A 24,089-nucleotide genomic window follows, 5' to 3' on the forward strand; every position below is an offset into this window, starting at 1 on the left:
CAGAAGATCGTCCTCTGGGGGCCCGAGCGGGCCAGGGCCTCTCTGTCTCTGCGGCTCTGTGGAGGCTCCAGGCCAGAAGGCTGCTGGCACACGCGTCCGGAGCAGGACTCAGAGCCCAGAAATCAGCTTCTCTTTCAGCAGGACGGGCGCACGCTGCTGTCCTCAGAATCAAGGACCTTGTTTTTCACTCCTGACGGTCTGTGGGGCGCCTGTCACAGCCGGTGCCTATGTGAGCGTCATGGCTCTGTTCTCGTGGAGTGGACGCATGGCAGGGAAAGGAAGGGCACAATGGAGAGCAGGTGGCTCTTTCTTTGGGAAGGCTCTGGTCTTGGTGTTGTTTCTTAGAAGGACTCAGGTCCTCTCCCTCCAGGTCTTGGGCCCCTAAAGGGGCCCTTGAGTACCGGGTGGACATGGGCAGGCCACTCTGGAACCTCATTCTGGAGCCAGTGTTAGTCACCGGAGGCTGAGCCCCTCAGAGACAGGGACTGGGTTTCAGGCACCAGACCTGGCCCTGAGTAGAAGCTCAGTCATGGTTCCTGACTGAAGGCTAGAGGAATCTGGCCTTTTATTTCAAGGGGTGAGGAAAATGACCTTCTAGAAACTTCTGAGGAGTCTGAGAAGCAAAGGCAAGCCAGTTTCTCACCATATTCTTTTCTTGCCTTGTCCATGTTTGTGGCTGTGGCTTTTATGGCCATGCCAAGAGTGGCCTCTGGAGGTTGGCGGAGGCCCTGGTGTACTGGCCAGCTCCGTGTTGTTGAGCAAAGTGTGGCTTCTTGAGCCTCCCATGAGTTCCCGGCGCATCCGCCATTCCACGGGTCCTGGCTCGTGGCTCCCCCAGCCGATCCCATCTTCCGATTCTGTTCTCTTTAGCAGGTCAACAAAGAGAGGGCGGGTGAGGGGGTCACCTGTCCCTGCAGCGGACCGCCTGCTGGGCGGGGGTCATCCCAGGATCCCCCGCCTGAGGATGACAAGGCATTCTGGAAGCGGGTCGGCCTCTCAGTGAGACGCAGGAGAGATCACGACATGGGCAAGTGGGTTGGCGCCGGCCGTGGGTAGCTCAGCAACTGGTCGGTGGGAAGATGCACGTCAGGGGCTCCGTGTTCCGGAGCTTCCGTGCGCTGTGTGCTCTAGAGAAGGGAGGGGCCCGGACGGCGCGGTTCCCTAGCCCAAGGCTGCCTTGCCCGACTGTCGACCGTGACCTCTGACAAATGGATATCTTCGTTACACCAAAGGCTGGAAGGAACCACAAAATGGGATACATATTTGAGGAAATATGCACACAACCCGGTTTATTTTTCTTATCTGATTTTTTTCCCTGCTGCAACATGAGCACTGTTGAGCGCTTGGCAGCCGCCTGTCCATACTTGAGTTGTTTGTCATTTCTGGGGCTGCTGATGCTGTTATGATCTCCCTTTTGGGAGGAGTTTGCAGGCACATGTTGACCCAGCTGAATGGGAACAGGGAGCAGCCGGGATCATGAGCAAGGACGTTGCGGACCAGGGGCTCGTCTCGACGCCGCGGGCCAGAGCGGCTCCCCGCCTCTCCGGGCAGGCCGCTGGACGCGTCCCGACTCCAGTGTGGAAAACCCGGATCCTCCCGTGGCCTGGCCTTGAGATAAACCCACACTCCTTTCAAACCTCCCCGGAGCAGTAGGCAGTTGGCGCTTTGTTGCCGGCGATCGGGAAGGCGCGCTCGGAGCCGCTGTTGCTAGGTGAGGCCTGGTTTCCCAGAGACCAGCTCAGGCCCGATGGGGAGGCTGCTGGCAGAGCGCCGCAGGGGACAGAGGGGACACTCGAGCCTGCGCCGCTGGACAGGACGGGAGGCAGGCCTGGTGGCCGGCCTCCCCCTACCCCATCCTGCCCAGCCTCCCCCTCCTTTCCCAAGCCCCCCTCTGGCCTCTCTCCCCTGAAAGACCTAGCCCGTATCTCATTCCTACAGATCCACGTGTGCAGAACTCACCATGTTTTCTGGACATTTTCAACCTGCCAGGCACTGGGGGTTAGGAGATGAAAGGGCGGTGGGCTCTGCCGTCCAGGAGCTCAGAGTCCTGTGGACAAGGCAGGCCCTGTGAACGGTGAACCACAACCCGGCCCTCACCCCCCTGTGTGGCTGGGGCCACTGTGGTCACCATGGATGCTGCTGGCACCTCACCTGTGTCCCTCTTTTTACCTGACAATGGTCTCTGGTCACGGGAGCTAATACCCCCGGGAAGACGTTCAACCATTGAAGTCTGGGAGTTGTTGGGACAGTTCCTAAAATGGGTAACGACAATAAGATTGGTTTTGTGTATATTACCATGACTAAGCCTGGAGCCGAGGGAGAGGGAGAAGGCCAAGAGCCCTTGGAGGATGTTGGGCCCAGGGGTCCTGGCCCGCAGCCCCTTATGACCTCCGGGGTCTCCACCTCTCCCCTCCCTGACGACGGAGCGGTCAGCCTGCCCCCCAGTGTGGCGTGGCACCGGTAAGCATTGCAGAGTGTTTCTGTTCTTTGCGTCTTCCTGATGCTTCCCTTCCTCCCTCCGCTAGTGGCTCCTGCTTGCACCTCCCGACCTGAGCTGCCTGCTGGGCAGGTGACAGCCCACGGCCATGTCCCAAATGTCCTCCAGGCCTCCAAGCCCCGCTATGGCCAGTGACCGCCTCTGCTGATGAGGAGGGAAGGGCAGGTCCGGAGTTTAAACAGAGCATTCAGCGGACAGCGCCGCAGCACTGGACGGCTCCGCAGCGGGTCACAGCCCCTACCCTTCCTCCACATCCCTGTGTGACCCTCAGTCCCCACCAGGTCGCTTGGGCCCCTTGGACGGGCAGCCTGTTGCACCCAGCTGCTCTTGTAAGACCATCAGCATGATTGCTGGTGTCCCGCACTGGCTTTTCCCGAACTTTCCCCTACTCTTTTTGCCTAAATGCCTTATTTTCAGGAAATCTATGTCGTAAGACTGGAGTCGGCAAATGATGGTCCGGGGATCAAGTCCCTCCCACAGTCTGTTCTTGTAAATAAAGTTTTATTGGCACAGAGCCCAGCCCATTCATGGCCGCATCGCTGGCAACTCCGAGCTTCCAAGACAGAGCCCAGTAGTTGCGACAGGGGTCATGTGACCTGCGAGGCCCAAAATATTTACTATCTGAGCCTTCGCCGAAAACTTTGCCAACATCCTGTTGTAAGAGATGCTCGAATGAAATTTTTTAATTCTTTAAGGATTGGGGCACAGAATTAAGTTTTTGGGGTTTTTTGTTGTTGTTGTTGTTGTTGTTTTAAACTACAACATGTTAGAAGAAAGAAAACCGATCTGCTCTAACGTGCTGTTACAGTCATAAAGCGGCCTCATGGGGTCTTGCCTCCTGGAGCAGTTACTGGTATTTCAGTAAGTGCCAGCTGTAGTTGCACAACACCTAAGGAAGGACCTAGAAGGAGGCAGGGAAGTACTCCATCAGGTTTCTCCCGACCTAACAGCGGGGATATAGGCTGTGAAGAAATCACATCAAAAGCCCTTTGGGGATGTGATCTGCAGCCCTAACGGTTTGTGTGCATACATTTTGAGGGATGGATCTTTTTGTTTGGAAATTCTTGCTAAATTCCAACATAGAGGTATAATGAGTTGTACAGTTTGGGCCTTGTTCTTTAACTCTTATGGGCACTTAACTCCTATGGGACGTTTGGGGTCAGGGCGGAGGACTCCAAGAGAGCCTGTCCCCTCCCCGTATTATGTATGAAAAATCTCACATGACTTCAGATCCACTAGACCAGGTTTTTGCAGCTGCCACACTGTGGACATCTGGGGAGAATTCTGGGTTGTAGGGGCTTTCCTGTGTACTGTAGGACTCCCGGCAGCAGCGTCTCTGGCCTCGCCTGTCAGATACCAGGTGTCAACAAACCCTCTCCCCACCTGCCCCAGTTGTGACAACCCATACTGTCTCCAGACACGGCCACACGTCCCCGAGGTGGCCACAGCACTCCCCGTCCTGTCCGGAACCACAGAATTCACGCAGGGAGGAGGGTGGCTGCTGCTTCCAGGGGGAGGGAGGAGAGGCTTTTGCAGGTGCCTCTGAGGGAGGAGCCAGGACCCCTCGGCTCTGATGGCTCTGGACTTGATGCCTCAGAGCCCTGAGGTCTGGCCCCGTGCTCATAACCACCCTGAGCAGGTGAGCCCGGCTCCTTCCCCAGCTGGGGGCCCCTCCAAAACTCTTGGGACAGAATGGGCATCTCTTCTGTTCAAAACCAGTGCACTCCAATATTTTTCCCGGAGAGGTGTGTATCCTTCATGGCGCACACATGCGCGTACCTCAGATCATGGATCTTTTAGGTTGGAAGTTCTTTCACAGGGAAGAGGTTGGTCTGGAGTAAAAATTCCATTAACTTTAGGGTACAGAGTTCGACCAGACAGGCAGGAGCTGAAGGGCTGGGACGCTTAACACTGCCGAGAAACTGACAGTTAACAGGCCTCTCAGAAACACCGTCCCCCTCCGAGGGCCATTCCTGTGTGACTCTGTCATCAAAACCACAGCTCTTTTCCTTGTGAAAAAGAAAAAAATGGGTCCCACCTCGCCATCAACAGAATCGTGGTTTTGACTAATCTCTATAATCAGCAGCTAATGTGTCTGAGGAGTATGCCGTTCTGAAAGAGCGTGCTTTTCTCATTTTATTTGCCTGTGATTATGTAAATCCCAGATATAGGGTGAAGGGAAGGGAAGCTGTGGGAGCCAGCGGGGAGGTGCAGAGAAGGGCCTTCTGCTAACGAAAGGAGCCAGCTTTCACCCCCTGTGGAAGGAATGTACTTTCTGCAGATTGGCTGAAACATTGGATGGTTGAAATACAATGTGTTGGAAAGAGCGCAGAGCAGGGAGCACTGTCCTTCCTGCTTTCTGGTTTGGGGCATCCCTGGGGGTTCTCCTGAGCCGGGCGCCTGGCTGGAGAGGCCTGCACCCGCTCTGGGTCTCCGTCCCCACCATGATCCCTGGCAGGGTCGCTCCTGGAGGTCTCAGCCTCTGCTCTCTCCCGGCCTCCATGGGTCACCCCCAGAAGGAGAAGATGGCCCCGAGCTGCTGTCGCTGAGGCTACTGTCCCGTGTGCCTGGAGGGTGAGCCCCAGAGCTGGGCCCCTCCCGCTCCAGCCAGCGCTCCCACGGTCTGCCTCTTGACTTTCCCCATTAGCCGTCACAGGAGGAGCGTTGGCAGTGCATGTGGCTAAATTGTTTGTGCAAACTGCTGTTCTTCCTCACGGGTGTCTGCTATGCCCAGAGCTCTGAGACGGCTCTCTTGCAGTGACGAAATCACTGGGTTCTGGAGGACTCTCAGCACGGGGGTGTCCAGTCCGTGGTCAGGACAGGTGGGCTCCGGACAGGTGAGCCTTGGGTCTTGGCTCTGTTACTCCGGTCTTGTAGGCAAACTACTTCACACTCCTGTGTTTCCTTTGGCTTCATGGTGACACAGGAATCATCACCCTATTTCATGGGTCGTCGGGGGGCAGGAAAGACCTCCCTAAACACTGTCCATGTTACTGTGGCAGGTCACTCCCGGGCCAGGGACCTCGAGCCCCACTGAAGGGACTCAAGTCTCATGTGTCTTACTACTGGCCGATTCAAGGTCAACAACAGCTCCGAGATCATACTGAAGAGTGATTGACAGCAGGGCTTCACCTAAGGTCGTGCAGGCACTTGCATATAAAGGAGTGTTTTCTGCAGACCAGCCATGGCTCCCAGGACCTGACCTGGATGTCTTGTTTTGCAACCAAGAACAGGCTCCATGTTACGGATGGGGAAATGGAGACCGGCTCAGAGAGGGTGGCTGTTTGCTCAGTGTCACACAGTACTGGGTGGCCGGCAGAGCAGATTCCAGAGGTGGGCCATCTGGCGCGGGAGCCTCCCTGTCCACCCAGCGTGTCAGCCACAGTGGGCTTGCATTATTAAGCCTGTGCAAAAATGCTGATTTCTCCAGTTTTCCCCAACTCTTATCTATTTGGAGCCACTCTTCCATGCAACGACAGAAGAGTCTGGGTCTAGTTGCATCAGAGAGGGGGGACACGTCCATTTTAGAACCAAATATCCCAGCTCAGCTTTTAAATCTCTGGGGCTAGGCGGCTTTTTCTCCTCTTCTCTTTGCCTAGTACTGCATGCACCCATCCTAGAGGTAGAACGTTCTTGTCTTACGTCACTCTATGTAATGAGACACAGACACACTCTAGTGTCTTGGGGAAAAAAAAAAGCCCCCACGCTTCCCTTTATTTGTTTACTGGGCAGTTTCCACTGGTCTCCAAAGTCGCTGAAGGACCAGATAGTTCCTAGGACCTGGAAGTGAGGGTCCTGTGAATTCACTCTTGGCTTGGGCGTGTTTAAGTGCAGAGCTCAGCTGGCTGACTCTCCCAGCTGCTAGAAAACACTTCATGGAAACAAATATTTGGTGTTTGGTGAAACAACATTTCACCAAAGACGGCTTGAGCTCTGAGGACAGTGTTCTTTGCAATGGCTGCAAACCGCATTTCCCCAAACCAAATTACAACGAAGGTAAACCAAAGAAGTCCCACTTTTCATTGCACTCTTCAGGGTATAATTTTGACGTTGAGAGGAGTTTTAGAGTGTTTGGGAAAAAATGTTTTTCTAATTACACAAAACAGCAGAGGCGCAGAGGGAAATCTGTAGAAACCTGGACTGACATCTCGAGAAATCAGGCTACTGACTCGCACCCCCAAAGCTAGAAGTGGCTCGAGGCTGGTGTGCATGGCCGTGCATTTTCTCTTCCGTGGCGGTTTCAGAGCTGCTCAGCCGCAGGATGGTTCGAGTCTCTGCCCACTGATCAGAGCAGTCCCTCTGCAACAGGCCGTCATCTGCTAAGTGGACAGAGGGTGTCCGTCGGCTGTTTGTGGTGATGCACGAGGCTGAGAAAGGCAGCCGCAGGGTTCTTCACACCAGCCCCAGGGGGCAGGGAGGCCGGATTCTGGAGTTGGCTCCTGCATGCGCCGGAGGCATTCAGGGACATGGCCCAGGAATCAGAGTGCTGAGAATTACTCACATTATCTTTAAGATACCGCCTCGCGCTGCTCTGCAATTAGGAGGAGCGTTCCCGAAGCCGGTCTCGGTTGGGAGAAAGCTGGATGGCGGAGCAACAGGATAATTAGGCACAACTGAATGAACTAAAGACTAAGTGTCAGCCTCCGCGTTTCATGATACCCAACTCTGGAAGGTCTTTGTTTTTGTTTCATTAAATCATTTTTAAGCAGCACCCAAAACACCAAGAAGACGGCGCGAGAGTGAGCACAAGTGAGGTCAGTGTATACTCCGTTAGCTCTAGCTGGAAAATATTTAATTGGATTAACTCCGTTCAGACAGTGCTCAAGCGGGACTGTTACCTTACGCACAGTTCACACCCAGCAACTCCAGCACGCGGGCACCGCGGCCCTTCTGGCGGGTTCGCTCTCTCTCCCTCAGTTTTGCGTCTGACTTGGTGGGTGTGGAAAACACGAGGAGAAGAGATTTTCTGCAAAGACACCTCCGAGGGTGTCTCCACTGCTTTCCAGTGGAGACACGAGCTGGACTGGGAAGGGCGTCAGGGGTCTCTAACTTGTGTGCACCGATACCCCACGTGCACGTGTGCCCGACGGAGAGGCGGTGGGGGCCGAACCTCCCCACTCTGTCCCATTCGACGGGCTCTGGGCTCTCACACTGCTTCTGCCCGAGGGGAAGGAGTGTTCGGGTCTTGGTGGCACAAGTCAAGGACTTTGCCTGCTCATTGACCCCTGTATCTGGGAGCCATGGCCACCCAGAGAAGACACTATTTACTAGTTCCCCTGCAGGTGCTCTAAGGGCTAACGGCGGCCACGGGTACCGGCATGTTTCCATCCACTGAACGTTTGCTGAGCGCCTTCCTGGGCAGCCCAGTGGGCCCGCAGGGCTTTTCAGGGATGTTCAGTCAAAATGGGATCCCATGTTCTCACCTCCCTCCTCACCTCCTCCCTCTCCTCCTCCCTCCCCTGCATTCCTCCCTCCCTTCCTCCCTCCCCTGCAAGTCCATTCTGTTGGAGGGACATCCACCGCGGTCGTCTTTGTGTCGGTCCCATGCTGGTTGTTGGGAAATACAGAGTCAGCCCTTTGGGTTCCGAAAAGCCAGCCGAGGCGGAATGGGTGCTCTCATTGAGATGCTGTGTTTGGCAGGAGGCTCAGTAGACCAAGAAACCGGTGTCCTTTGAGAGCTGATGGTGAATAAGGACCTGGGGGGGCAGACGGACATTGTCCCGACCTGTCTTCCTTTGGGTCTGCAGAGTGCCTGGGGAGAGTTTTCTGGCTCCCCTGGACCGTGCCTTTGGCCTTAACATATCTTTCATTAGTTTTTGATGTACTGTTCCATGATTTTTCCTGTATGGTGACTAATATAACATAATAAAAAATCTATTTTCTCTTCTTAAAAAAACATATCTTCCGATGACTCTAATTTTTCAATATGCACCCGTTCATGTACTGTGTGGTAGGATGGTGGCCCGCCCTTCGAGGTGGGGAAGACAGATTCAGCAGAAAACAAACAAAATTAAAATAATAACACCCCCCCCCCCAAGGATGCCTGGTTAAATTTGAGCGTGAGATAAGCCGTAAATATTTTTTTCTTTTAGTATAACGAGGCCCTGTGTAATATTTGGGACATACTCATTCTAAAAATATTTGCTTTTGTTTATCCACTATTTATTTATTAAGATTTTTTTTATTTATTTGACAGACAGAGGTCACAAGTAGGCAGAGAGGCAGGCAGAGAGAGAGGAGGAAGCAGGCTCCTGGCTGAGCAGAGAGCCGGACGCGGGGCTTGATCCCAGGATTCTGAGATCATGACCTGAGTTGAAGGCAGTGGCTTAACCCACTGAGCCACCCAGGCACCCCTGTTTATCCATTATTTTAATGAAACTGAGTATCTGGCCCTCTTCTCCGAGGGGCTCAGGAGACATGACTTAGAGCCAGGTGTGAGTTAAATACTTAGGTTTTATGACACAGTCCTTCCAAAAGAGAGAGAGAGAGAGAGAGAAAGAGACAGGGAGAGAGAAGCTAAAGTACACAATATTGAAACTTCTAACATTACAAACGATAGTGCAACTGCAGAGTTTCTGTGGCAGAATGGAGAGGACACAGGCCCTGAGCTTGGATAGATGCGGGTCCCATTCCTGGCTCTGAGCCACCGGTCACCTGACAGGGTGTCCGGGCGCTCGTGCGCGCGTGCTCTCTGGGCACACACTAGGATGGCCTTTCTCCGCCTGCTCTTCGTCGGCTGTGCCCAGTGGAGTGGGGGTGGCCCTGGTCACTTCCAGGGGGCAGCAGGAAGGGCCAGGACACCCCAGCTCTGTCTCTGCCACGATGACCTGCTGCGCTCCAGGTTTGGATGGCCCCCCGGTCCCCTGTGACACTCTGGAGGAAGGATGACTGTCAGCTCAGAGACGCGCCCCCAGGCCGCCGGCAATTGTGTGTCCCTGTAAGTCGCCGAGACTGGGGATTGTTCTGCACAGCACGATCACGCCTCTCCTGGCCAGTACACGCTGTCTGGGGACCTCGGACGAGCCCCCGACTTTCCATCACACTTGATGTCTGTATTTGAAAAGATCTGGATAATATAGCCCATCTTTTTCTACACAAGCTTTGCCTGTGGAAGTAATTTCATACTCTCAAGAAATTGCAAAAATGACCCCGGTGTAGGCTGAGGCCCCAGTAAACAGCACTTACCAGCCCTCCTGGGAAACCCGGGTCTGGTCACCTAAGGCACGGACGTTCCAGGTAAGGAAGGGATACTCCTCCTGCCGAAGGGCTGCAAGTTGGTTCTCAGCGACGCCCACGTGGTCGTCCCGGGGAGGCGGGGGCCCTCCGCGTGGGTAGCCAGCCTGCTGCTCGGCCCTGCCACCCCCCCAGGCCTGGTGAGGAAGCATGAGCTGCTGGTGAACCACAGGCTGACAGTTAAACTTTCTTCTTTCCTCAGGGAACCGTTCCAAAGGGTTATGTAAGTTTTCTCTCTTACACACATTCAAAAAAACATGTTAAAACAATACAAAATGTCTACTGTAACCACATGAGAGCTGGAAAAGCAGGCAGGAGCCCTTCCTTCCATTTATCACACGCCCTCCACGGGCCAAGCTCTTGGGCGGAGTCTTTTTAGAAAATTTTGTCCTGGGTCTGGGGCTGCTGATGGCACGTCAGCCCATGGGTGCGTCTGTGGCCAAGTGGGATTTACGGGCTCCCCTCGGAGTAAGAGGAGCTGTGAAGATAGGGACGGCCAAGCAGCGTCCCAGCGAGGGCAAGGACAGAGAGGGCCGGGACACTTCCTATTTTCACTGGTACCGACCTCCAGGGAAAACCTCCTGGCCACCACCCGTTCATGAAGCATCTGTCCATCTGTGACTCTGCAGACTGTAAAACGAGAGGTCGGATGCTTTCCTTTCCCGGCTGCCTTCTACTTCAGGAGCTCTGTGTTTCCTGGTCCTTGGCCTTTGGGAAAACCCGCCCCATCTCCTCCCACCAAACCAGGTCTCTAACCTTGTACCGAGCCTTGTCAGGAGTTGATTGCCAGCAAAGAGGCCCTTGGAGAGGATTCTGGCTCTCTTAGGGCCCGATGACCTCTTCAGCCCGATCTCACCAGCATTTAAATCATTTCAGTATTTAAGGTTTTTGTTATTTAAAGATAAGTCCAGACCCTTGAACAAGAAAGATGGAGTGAAATGGAGACAAAAATCATTTTTCCTGGGAGCCACATGTTTAACGTGACGAGGGAGTCCCTTACGATATTGGTATACTTTTTATCGACATTTCGGTGCCTGCCATGGATGGATTTTTTGGTCCCCAGGCTCGTGCTGGCGTAGGTTCCCACAGTGCAGAGACCATAGCCTGCTTCTTGGACTAATTTCCATGTATTATATAATTTTTTTTTTCTGGATACACTTATTTAATGCCATGTCTCGATTCAGAGCTTGGTCTCTGAAGCTGCCAACGATTGCTTGTTCTGCTCCTGGATTCGTTTCAAGTTGCTCAGAGCAGGAATTTCTGAGGCTGCGAGAGGATTCCGACACAGGTAGCGGGGAGCGAGCACGGAACCAGCAGGGACTGGAAACAAACCGCCTCTGGGAAACTGGTCTGGTATCTAATGCAATCCTCCGAGTGACCCGACGGGCTGGGGCGTCCGCAGAGATGGGCTGGTGGAGGGTGAAGTTGTTCCATCTTGGGCTGGTACACTTGGATGTGCTTGCACAGCCCCTCCCCCACCCGATCCTGGCATGTTTTCACGGCAGCCCCTCACTTGCCGAATGGCATTTTCTTCCTGTCTTAGTCAGCTCGGGCTGTTATAACAAAATACTGTAGACCTTGGGGCTTGGGGGCCGGGGGTGCTGGGGAAGCACATTTAGTTCTGGAGGCTAGGAAGTCCAAGGTCAAGATGCTGGCAGATTTGATGTCCGGTGAATTTTCCTCCTGCGTGGCAGGGGGCTCCCTTCTTGCCCTGTTCTCACAGGATGGAGAGAGAGAGCTCCCATCTTTTCATCTCCTTTGGAAGGACGCCCATCCCATCATGGGGACCGCCCCATCATGACCTCTTCTAAACCTCATCATCTCGCCAAGGACCTGCCTTCCACGTACCATCACATGGGGGATTAGGGCTTCAACATAGGGGTCGGGGTGGGGTGGGGCTCACATTCAGTTCATTGGATTTCCCCCTCTCCTCCCACATTCCCTGAGCACTGACTCGATGCCCGCCAGGAGGCGGAGGCTCCACACGTTGGCAAGACCTGACCCCTGCCCTCCTGATACATTGGTTCTCACGCTCGAGGAGGGGCAGACGGTAAGCTGGTGGTGGTGCGTTGGGGCAGTGAGGGCTGAGCTGGAGGTGTGTGCTGACGGCTGGTGGTCCATCTCAGAGGCATGGAGTGAACTCTCGGGCTCTCTAGAAAGCTGAGAAGTTAAGGGGGGGGTGGGGCTCAGCAACACGGTAGTGGCGTGCAGGTGCACAGTGTGTCCAGGGAAGGAAGACCGGCCTGTGCTGTGTTCTGGGGAAGTGGCAGCAGATGGACCAGGATGGATTAGGTGTGGTTTGCACGTGGTGATCCTTGAATGCTGAACCAGATCTAGTAGGCAAGGTGGTAGCTGGCTGGTTTTTTTCTTCATACTATGTTCTGTATGTGTAGGAGTTGTATCTTAGGTTGAGTGCCTTGGTGTGTTGGGCCGCTGGAGAGGGGACCAGGTCCTTGCTTCTAGGCAAGGAGGTTGGCAAGGCATTGCTGGAGATGAACAGGACATGCAGGCTCTCCCCCCACGCCCCCACCAGATAAGGCTCTAATAGATGCAGCCTCTGACTAGCTTTTCAGGAGAGATGCACTTCTTGGCTGTAGCGCAGACAACTTGAGTGGCCATTCAGATCCATCCGGGCCCATTCTGTTACGTGGGCATCTTTAACATATTTCCAGTGCCCAGGGTGCTTATGCTTGCACGTGTTACGTGGAAGGAAAAGATACTTCTGTCTTATTTTAGTCGCTTTTATCCTGGGGTATTGTTGGAGCAGCTGACCTCGTATCCCAGATAATCTCTCGGCTGGTTGGCTCTGCCCTTCACAGCCAGCCTTTCCCTGGGGTCCTCTCTGAGACTTCTGTCCATCTCCATCAAATCAGCTTCCTCTGGTTGCCCATGTACCTTCCTACCCCTCTAACCATCCACCCACCGTCGGTCAAGCTTACAAGGCCCAGCTCAGACCATGTCTTCTTTCAGGAGGCAAATTCCAGCGGTGTGATGTGGCCGGTTACCTGGCCTGTCCAAGCTTGAGTTTTCCCATCGTGTAACATGAATGACAATAGTATGGTATTTTAGGCGCTGGATGAGTTATCTGGCAGGTATTCACACATTGCATTTCATCCCTATAGCAGCTCCATGGGTTGGGTCTTATTATTATGCCCATTTCACAGATGAGGTAACTGAAGCACAGAGAGGGAAAGGAGAAAATAGCTATACTAAGGTATAGCTTTCTCTCTGCATGGAGAGAAAAAAAAAGGTGAGGAATAAAAAAGCATGAGACATTAGAGAAATGGCAAAAATGCCTAATAGTTCTATGATTTTCATCTGAGAAGAAAAAGAGAGGGGATGGGGAACAGCAGTATTTGAAGTTACAGCAGTTACACACTTGTCAAAAAGTGATGAAAGATATCACACTGCAGATGCAAGAATGACTGGGAACGCCACAGAAGACACACACGATGAAGGCTCCGTTGAAGCAAGTCAAAGTGCTGAGAAACAATGCCGAAGAGAAAAGTCTGGGGAAGGCAGAGGCGCAAAGCACATTCCCTTCAAAGAAGCAACACCATGATTTAACAATTTCATAAGATTTTTTAAAAAAGATTTTACTTATTTATTTGACAGAGAGACACAGTGAGAGAGGGAACACAAAGAGGGGGCGAGGGAGAGGGAGAAGCAGGCTTCCTGCCAAGCAGGGAACCCGATGTCAGGCTCCATCCCAGGACCCCAGGATCATGACCTGAGCCGAAGGCAGCCCTTCGCAACTGAGTCACCCAGGTGCTCCTGATAATTTAGTAAGATTTAATAACAGAGTTACTTTCAGAATTAAATATGGAGGTGGGCCTTCCTTGTAGATGATAAAATGCTACATGCCTATTTACATTGTGCAATTATACAAAATAATGCACAATACAGTAATAATCCCTGTTTCTTTCCCAAAGTCTGATTCACATCCTGTATTGCTTTAAAGATTTTGATATCTGACTTTTACTTCTGACTATGAGAGAGTCAGGTGTCTGAATTTAGATCAAATATGTGCAACTGCTTTTTCCAACGGTAGCCGTCAGTAAATACAGGACTGCAATCCTAGGAGAAGGGGAGCATGTGGAATGAGCCCAGTGATTGCCCTCCCTTTCTGCATGGAGGGGATTTGGGGTCATGGTGCAGAGAGGGAGAATCTAAAAGGTATGGTACCATTTAGAGTCTCCCAGGTGGTACCCAGGTGATCTTCCTAAGTTGAGAGAGAGAAAATTGATTTGGGGGAGGTAGATAGAATCTGGGAGGAAGAGACCGGAGAGGAAGGAGTTACACAGAGAAGGACCTCCAGAAATAGTACAGGCATTCCGTGAGTATTTGGCTAACTGCTGTTCTGCACTTACATAAGGCTAAGCACCATGAGGCTGGGCTAAGAATGGCTTCCAGAAAAAGGACAATTACTAGGGAGCTGTAAGATGAAAAGTCCCCAGATCTTACACAGGATCAGGAATGATCCAAGATCCTATCAGCCAGAGGAAAGAGACCTCATTGGATAGAAGTGCCATTTCATAAAGAACCAGAAGGGTCTTGCTGTTGGATTGAAACTAAACTAGTCTTTGACAAAAGGGATATTGTACATGACCTTAAAATTCTTCAGAACAAGTCTCAAAAGGACCAAGGTGATTGGAAAGAAACTTAACTGGCTGCTGTTCTTTATGGGAAGACAACAAAATCCAACATATGAGAACATGAAATTCACAGTTTGAGCCTCTCATCAAAATTGACTAGATGTGCCAACAAGCAGGAAAATATGGCCCATAAGCAGGAGAAAAGTCAAGCAATAGAAGCAGATCCAGAAGTGACAAAGATGATGACATTAGTATAAAAGGACATTGAAACGGCCATTATAAACGTGGGCAGTATGTTTCAGGATGTGAAAGGAAATGGGAATGTAGTGGCAAGAAAAAGGAATATATATATATATATATATATATATATATATATATATATATATATATATATAATCTCAAATGAAAGTTCCAGATATGGGAAATGCAATATTGGGCATAAAAAATTCACCAGATAGAATTAACAGGAGATAAAACATAACAGGGGAAAAAAGATCAGTATGCTTGAATTTGTAGCAACAGAAGCCATCCCAAATAAGGACTGGAAGAAAAACAGAGTATCAGTGACCTGTGGGAAGGTATCAGCTGGTTTAGCATATACATAATTAAATTCCTAGGAGGAGGAGAAAAGGGAGCAGAAAAACATTTGAGGTAATAATGGTTAAAAATTGTCAGCTTTGATTAAAACTATAAACCCATTAGAGGCAAGGATCTTTACAAACCCAACCAGGATAAACACACACACACAAACTCACACACACACACAAACATCATAATCAAACTACTAAAACATCTTAGGGAACCTGGGTGGCTCAGTGGGTTAAAGCCTCTGCCTTCGGCTCAGGTCATGATCCCAGGGTCCTGGGATCGAGCCCAGCATCCAGCTCCCTGCTCAGCGGGGAGCCTGCTTCTCCCTCTGCCTCTGTCTCTCTGTGTCTCTATCTTTCATGAATAAATAAAATCTTCAAAAGAAAACATCTTAAAAGCAGTTGAAGAATTAGGGCACTTTACATATCAAGGAACAATGTAACAATATTGAAGACTTCTTATCAAAAATTATGCAAGCTAGGGACAATGGAACATCATCTTTAAAGTGCTGAAAGAAATGCCAGCAAAATACTGTTAACTCAGAACTGCACATCCAAAGAAAATAAATCTCAAAAACGAACATGAAATAGGCACTCTGCAGAAAAACAAAACTTGTATGAGTTTGCTGTAAGTAGACTTGCTGTATAAGAAATGTTGAAAGAAGTTCTTCAAGCAGAAGGATGGTGATACTAGATAGAAACTTAGAGACCAAGCAGTGGGGAATGGTGGGAGTGGTAAATATGTGAGAAGGTATAAAAATTTTCTTCCAGCCTTTTGATTTCTTGATGCACTACGTAATTGCTTAGCTACTTGCTATGATTCACCCATGAGGCCACCTGAATTGGAATTGTTGTGGGAAAGTATGTTATTATAAATCTAACTCAGTGATAGACATAGAGCTATGCAGTTGTCTGTTTTTTTTTAAAGTCAGTTTTGATTGTTTGCTTGTTCCAAAATTGTGTCCACTTCATCCAGGTTGTAAAATATTCGGCCTAAACTTGTTAATTGTGTTGTTATATATTTTTTAAAGATTTTAAAAAATTTGTTTGACAGAGAGAGATACAGTGAGAGATGGAACACAAGCAGGGGGAGTGGGAGAGGGAGAAGCAGGCTTCCTGCTGAGCAGGGGGCCTGATGTGGGGCTGGATCCCAGGACCCTAGAATCATGACCTGAACCGGAGGCAGATGCTTAACAACTGAGCCACCCAGGCGCCCCTTGTCAAATGTTTATTAATTGTATTGATCTTTTCAAAGAATTGGTTTTTGGTTACATGGATTTCCTGTTGTTGTTATTGTTTTTTTTTTTTAATTCCTATTTCATTTATTTCTGCTTTCTATTTTCTTATTTTCTTCTTTCTACTTGCTTTGGTTTCCGTTTGCTTTTTCCCCTCTAGCTCAAAGTGCTGATTGATTTAAGTTCTTTCCTCTTCTCTAATGTGAACATTTAAAGCGGGAACGTCCCTGGGTCAGTGCTTTCGCTGTACTTCAGGCTTAGGCTTTATAACGCGTTGTGGTAATAGTTTCACTTGGTTCTAAATATTTTTTAATTGTCCCGGTGGATTTTTTTTTTTTTTTGGTCCTCTGGGTTACTTAAAACTGTGGATTATATTTAAAATTCTGACATTTTGAGGATTTTAAAGATTTCTTTCTGTTATTGATGTATAATATAATCTTATTTAGGTCAGAAAATATATTCTGTACATTTTCCTTCCATTTTTTTTTATAGAATGAGGTTTGCTTTATGACCCTGGATATGGTCTGTCATGCCAAATATTGTGTGCACCTCAGGAGAATATGTTTCCACAGATTTGGGGTACAGTGTCCTATAAATGTTAGGTCAAGTTAGGTCAAGTTGGTCAATAGTGTTCTTCATGTCTTCTCTAACCCTATTAATTTTCTGTATACTCTTTCCATCAATACTGAGAAAAGAATGTTGAAATATTCAACAAGTTATAAATCTCTTTCTCTTCCCAATACTTTCAAGTTTTGCTTCATTTCTGTTAGAGTTTTGCTAAGTTTTGAATAAGGATAATGTTGGAATAAGGATAATGTTAGCAAAACTTAGTTTTGCTAAGTTTTGAATAAGGATAATTTAAGCTGGCTGAGCTTAAGACTTAAGATAGAGCTACCAGAATCAGGGTAGCATAGTAGTGTGTGTGAGGACAGACATACAGATCAACAGAACAGAATAGAGAAATGGGCCAGGCATAAGCAGCCAACTGAGATTTGATAAAATACCAATGTTCAATGGGGAACGGGATGACTTTTCGGCAAGTAGTGCTCAAACAGCTGATATCCACATGGGAAAATATGAAACTTGATCTTGTCCCATGACATACTAAAAAAGATTAACTCCAAGTGGAGGGCAGACTTACCCCTAAAATCTGAAAGAATAAAACTTCTAGAAGAAAACATTGGAAAAATCTTTTTACCTCAGGGTAGACAAAATTTTCTTTGATAGAACACATATGCACAAATCAATAACCTTGTGTGTCATCCATACTCAAACAAATGACAGAAATTTGGGGGGCGCCTGGATGCCTCAGTGGGTTAAGCCTCTGCCTTCGGCTCGGGTCATGGTCCCAGGGTCCTGGGATTGAGTCCCACATCGGGCTCTCTGCTCAGCGGGGAGCCTGCTTCCTCCTCTCTCTCCTTACCTTTCTACTTGTGATCTCTGTCTGTCAAATAAATAAATAAAATCTTTAAAAAAAAGAAATTAATTTGGACTTCATCTGAAGCATGAACTTTCTCCTTAGGGTACACTATAAAGAAAATGAAAAGGTAAGACCAAGAATGGGAGAAAATACTTACCTTACATGTCTTATAAAACCCTGTATCTAGAATATATAAAGAACTTTAAAAGCTGAATAATATGGAGGCAAATACCATTAATGTTGGAGAAGCTTATTTGGAAATTTAAAATGGGCTTATTTTGTTGTATTTAAGTTACATTTTTAACCCCCAGAGTGGATGCAGGTATTTCTTTTGATAGAAAGATAGAGTCCTGGGGACTTGATTTATCCACATGCCTAAAACAACCATAAAACTACAAAATAAAAGCAAGATAAGAGATGTACAGCAATAGTTTTCAAGGCGCTGGGTGCCAGGCAACAGAGGACATGGATCCCTAAAAATGGGAAACAATCGAGGGAAGCCTAGGATTGCTCCAGCTTACTTATGCTTTGACTGTGGTGCAAGGAAAGGGAACCCAGAGGGAGCCTGGTTGGCTTGCTGTGTTGAGGACAAAGATCTGAGAGTCTGGGAAGACCAACGTGGTTGAGGTTAGAAGGCCAGAATAGTGGAGTGCATAGAACCAACAGAGTGAATCCAGAGAACTGTAGAAGTACATTCGTGGAATTCTCAAGAGGGTCTTGCCACACAAGTGAGCAATGGTCTAGGCCCACCTAAAAAGTCATAGAAACCATTTCTGAAAAATCAATTTTTTCCAAGTCATTTGCTATCATCCTTAAGTTATGTGAAGAAAACCCCCAAATATTTATAGAAACAAAAGCAATCCAGCAACCAACAAGGCAAAATTCACAATGTCTTGTATCTAATCACAAATTACCACACATGCCAAGAAGCAGGAATATATGACCCAGGCAAAATTGACCTACACCTGACACAGATGCTGCATTTAGCAGACAAAGGCATCGATCGACATGGTCAATACAACTGTATTCTGTATGTTAAAAGAAAAAAAAAAAAGTTAGGTAGAGACACAGTACATACAGAAATGATCCAAATTCAATTTGTAGAGACAGATATTGTGCCGCATGAGATGAAAAATCTGCCAGATTGAATTAGTGGGAGATTAGACACTGCTGAAAAAAAGATTAAGGAACTTGAAGACATAACAATAGAAGTGATCCAAAAGAAAGTACTCAGAGAAAAAATAATTAAAAAAACAGAGCCTCAGTAATCTGTGGGAAAGCTTCGAGTGGCCAAATATAAGAGGAATGGAATGAGAATGCCTGAAAATGGGGGAAGGAGAGGGGTCAAAGGACCCATACCCAGAAATAATGGCCACATTTCTAAATTCTGTGAAAACTGTTAACCTACAGATCCAAGAAGCTCAGTGAGCCTTAAAAACAAGAAAATATGATGAAAACCACATCATAATCAAGATACCTCATAATCCAGTTGGTCAAAGCCAACAGAGAATATTACAAGGAACCCGAGAAGAAAGACACATTGTATACGAAGGATGACAGCGTACTCCTCACTGCGAGTGAGAAGAGCAGCATCTTTAAAGTGCAGAAAGACAGTGTTCTCGACCTAGCATCCTCTACCTAGAGAAAGCATTTTTCAAATGTGAGGGAGATTTCAGACATACAAAATCCAGAAGAATTTATCATCAGCAGGAAATGGACGAGAAAGTCCTCTAAGAAGAAGGAGAATGATACAGGCTGAAATAGGGGGCCACGCAGGGAAGGGGGAAGAGCCCCCCGAAAGCAAACTACACTGGTAAACACGGAAGTTATTTTCTTGCTATTTCCATCTCTTTAGGAGAGCGCTGGCTGTTTGAGCAAAAATTGTCACAATGTGTTTTCGGGTTTCTGACAGTGTGTAAGTTAAATGTATGGAAGAGTTGCAGCAAGATTAGGTTGGGAGAAATGGAAGTAACATTCTTCTGTGTGAAATGGCATAATACTGCTTGAAGGTGATAATATAATATAAAAAAGGTGTATACTGCATACCCCCAAACAACCATCAACCTAAAAGAGCAAAGACAGGTAGTGAAGCAGCCAGGAAAAGAGGATAAAGTAGAATTCTTTGTATGAGTCTCCGTAAAAGACCGATCGAATGCAAAATGATCAATGTAATGTACGCTTGTTGCCTGGGGCTGTTTTCGCAAGGGGAGAAGATTAGTTAATGGAAAGTGGGTCTGGGAAGCTCTTCAGGGTGGTAGAAATGTTCTATACCTGGTTACCTGAGCATATACTCTTGTCTGAACTCGTTTGGAGACTTAAAAGGAGTCCGTGTTCTTGTACACGATCGATCCCTTTAATCCTCAAAGTGTATCACAGAGCTTTTTCATGTCATCATCACGGCCATCCCTGTCCCCACCACGACATTGACTGGAGTAACACCTATTCAATACTCATTATGTGCCAGGAACGCTGTTAATTGATTTGTGTGTGTTGGGTCTTTTCAGTTGTCATTGTGTAACCGCATGGGTCATGTGCTTTTATTATCCTCCATTTACTGATGAAGAAACGTGGGTGTACAGAATTTCAAGCCTGGATTTAATTTCTGGCAGTCCAACTCAAGAGGCCAGTTGAAGAATATCCCTACGGCTTTGTCTTCCCCCCTTCTCCACATGAATGACAGCTACGTTTCCACGGGAAAGTGGGTCATATGGCTGGAACCACTATAGAAATGCAAATTTCCCTGCTTGTCATTGTAATTCTCCCCTAACCTGGCAGCTGCAGAACTCTTCGGGTTTGTACTCGACTAAGGATGGTTTCTCAGCTGAAGAGCAGTGATAAATGAAAGTCACAGGGACCGTCCCAAAGTCCTTCATGGAGCCTGTACCACCCAAGTGCAAGCGAGGGTTTAGCTGACGTGGTCCTGGGCCCCCGAGAGAAAAGCACGAAGGGTTATCTTTGAAATGAGGGGGAAGATCAGTGTCTTCTTTAGTCAGTCAAAAGCACTTAGGGACTGTATATACAATAAGATCTCAGTTACGCAGAAACATCTTAAGTATAAGCACACACATAAACTCAGAGTTACATATCCACAGGAAAAAAAGGACTGGAAAGAAAGGCACCAATTGATAAAGCTATTATTTTTACGAGTGGGGATTGTGTGTGCCTTATACGTATACCCTTTCTTCTTTGTGCTTATCTGGGTTTTTCATATTTTCTCTAGAATCATGTATTGCTTGTGTAACCAGAAAAGCATTGAGTTTTTTAAAGAGGTGGAAAGTGCTTTTAAAATGAAGAACCCGAGCACTGAGCATTCAGGCTCCCAGCCCCGAGATGTGGGGCTTACGGGGATGAAGGCTTCCCAGCGCACAGAGCTGTGGAATGTCCGTCACAGTCTTTCCAAAGCCGCTGCTGGACCCTGGCCCGGGTTGGGGGGAGGGGGGCTCCGTGGTCTTCTGATAGGACCCTTTAGGAGTCGGGGACTACATATTTAGAGAAATCACGACTTTCCCCATAAAATGAAAGGACTGGCTACATGCAGGCGAGAAGTTTTACCCATCACTGGCCGGGGGAAGCCCCAGGAGGCCAGATGTGGAACACTGTCCAGCGGCTGTAGCACATGCTGTTGTGTTTTCTCTGTTCATTTCCTCTTCCGTTCTGCTCTTTTGGCTTCTGGTTATTAAATGAGAAGGTATTTGTCCTTCATGTGATTTCCCTGTTCCTCCCACTGCATGCCACTTTCTCCTTTGGAGAGCTCACTAAGTGTAGGAAGCAGAGGAGCATCTGGGGGCCTCAGTCGTTAAGCTCACGTTATGGTCCCAGGATCCTGGGACCCCGCATCAGGCTCTCTGCTTGGCGGGAAGCCTGCATCTCCCTCTCCCATTCCTGCTTGTGTTCCCTCTCTCGCTGCGTCTCTCTCTGTCAAACAAATAAAATCTTTAAATATGTATGTATATATATGAAGCGGACTGCAGGGGAAGGAGCAGAGCAACGGCCGAGACCCTTTGCATCCGGCTCTGCCACGCTTCTATCCTCGACCGTGAACACTTCTGTAAACTCCCTGTGCCTTGGTTTCTTTTCAATTAATTTTTTTCTTTATTAAAATACAAAACTCACACAAAAGATCATGTATGCGATGTGTTTAGGTTATAAAGCAGAATGATAAACAACCCGTGAAACCAAAAATATGCATCTCTCTGTTCTTTCCCTGTCTCTCTCAGAGATAAGCAGCTACCTTAAATCCGTTTCTTATACTCTTACTTAAGAAAAAAGATCTCATGTGTATCTTTATGCCTGACTAGATATTGTTTCATTTTATTGGCTTCAGACTCAGAATGTTCTGTTGCAGTGTGGAGCTGTAGTTCCTTTACCTTTGTTGCTACATCATATTCCATTGTAGGGTGTTTGGGTTTGTTTCTTTTATGAATATACCCCGGAGTGGTGTGGCTGGCTGATTAAATATGTTATTGTTCAACTTTGCAAATAATGCCACAAAGTGTTTGTGTCCATTCACACTGTGCTCATCTGTGTATTCTCTAACATTGGGTGTAGTCAGACCTAATTGTTTGCAATAAAGAGCAAAATAATAGCTTATTGATGACCTTAATTTGTGTTTTCCTGATTACTAAAGAGATTAATCCAACTTTCATATATGTATTAGAATTTGTGCTTCTTCTGCAGAACGCCTATTTGTGTATTTTTAAAATTTAATTTATTCCTTTTGTTTTTCATTAAAAAATTTTTTTTTTTTATAATTTTGTTTTTTAAGATTTTATTTATTTGTCAGAGAGAGAGAGTGCGAGCGAAAGTGAGCACAGGCAGACAGAGTGGCAGGCAGAGTCAGAGGGAGAAGCAGGCTCCCTGCCGAGCAAGGAGCCCGATGTGGGACTCGATCCCAGGACGCTGGGATCGTGACCTGAGCCGAAGGCAGCTGCCCAACCAACTGAGCCACCCAGGCGTCCCTAAAAAATTTTTTTTAAAGTATTTATTTACTTGAGAGAGGGAGAGAGAGCACAGAGGGAGAGGGGAGGGAGAGGCAGACTCCCTGCGGAGCAGAAAGCCTGCCTGATGCGGGGCTGGATCCCAGGACCCTGAGATCACAACCTGAGTCGATGGCAGAGGCTTAACCAACTGAGCCCCCCGGTGCCCTGATTTATCCCCTTTTGATTTGGAGTTCCTTATATATTTTGGGCACTAATTATTTGTTTTTTGTATGTGTTTCAAACACTATATCCCAGTTTGTGGCTTCTCTTTTCACTGTTTTGTGGTGGGTTTTGGCGAACCTGTTCTTAATTGAGATAACTTAAAATGCGCTAATATTTTATATTATGTTTAACACTTTTTGGTGTCTTAATACTTTCCTACACCAAGATAAAAATATATTGTCTTATATGTTCTGGTATAATTTTTTGTTTTGTTTTCACATTTGAAACTTTAATTCATTTAGAACTGACTTCTGTTAATGGTTTGAGATAGCGATCTAATTTTACCTTCCTCCATATAAATAACTATTGAAAACAGAGCCATTTGCTAAATAGTGCCTCCTCTCTTCCCAGATCTTCAGAGTGGCCTCTTGTCGTATGTTAAAGTTCCACGTGTGGGTGGATTTACTTTGAGGCTTTTTATTCTGTTCCAGTGGCCATTTTGTCAGTCATCGCAGCAATATCCCACTAATTTGCCCGAACGTTACGAATAAACCTTCATATTAGGATATATCTCTAACTTACTCTTCTTTAGGAGTGCCTTAAATATTCTTGACCCTTTGCCTTCCCATAAATATTTTATAATTTAAAACGCTTTTTTTTTTTTTTTTTTAGTAATTTGAGCTGTAACTCTCCTTTTGGGAGAGATTGCTCTCTCTGTGATATTAAGTGCACCTATCCATGAACATGGGCTATCTCTCCATTTACTTGGGCATTCCTTAATGCATTTTTAATAGAGTTCAATGATGCTAGAGTTCAGTGAAGATTAAAGCAAACAGACCTTACCCATTTGTAATTAGATTTGTTTCTGGATACCTTTGATTTTGGTTGCTACCATAAGAGTTGTTCTTTTTACTAACTGGCTCCAAGTATTTGCTGATGGTGTATAGAAATGCAATGTATATTCCTATGTAGCCAGCCCTTTGCTCAACTTATTAGTCTAATAGTATTTATGTAGATTCTTTTGAGATTTCATGTAACATTTGTCTCATTTTCTTTATTTTAAAATAGATATAATAGTTCACCTCTGATGAGTTATAAGGGAGTTCTACATGTAAAATGCTGAGTAGTATGAGCCATACATATTGTCATTATAATTATTATTTTAAAGTAATGGCTTTATTTATTTATTTTTTTGATGAAAGTTTTACACACCATTACGAAAACTAAAGCAATACAGAGAAGTATGAATAGGAAACCAGCAAATCCCCATGACCCACAAACAAGTAGGGCTAACACTTGGTGAACATCACGCCAGGCTTCTCTATAGGAATAAATAGAAAAATAGGTGAACATATAGATTGACAAGATGATATTATTCCCC

At 47.4% G+C, this 24,089-nt stretch overlaps 1 long non-coding RNA gene across 1 annotated transcript; it reads right to left on the bottom strand.

Annotated features, from left to right (window-relative positions):
• Positions 1 to 2,981: 2,981 nt before the first annotated feature.
• On the bottom strand, positions 2,982 to 9,869 carry LOC309867407. Its single transcript, XR_014313155.1, has 2 exons — positions 9,683 to 9,869; positions 2,982 to 7,076 (listed from the first exon to the last, which is right to left on the bottom strand). It is a non-coding gene; the product is annotated as an uncharacterized lncRNA (long non-coding RNA).
• Between the last annotated feature and the right edge of the window lie 14,220 nt (positions 9,870 to 24,089).

This window comes from Mustela nivalis, assembly GCF_964662115.1.
Source record: "Mustela nivalis genome assembly, chromosome: 6".
NCBI classification, from domain to species: Eukaryota; Metazoa; Chordata; class Mammalia; order Carnivora; family Mustelidae; genus Mustela; species Mustela nivalis.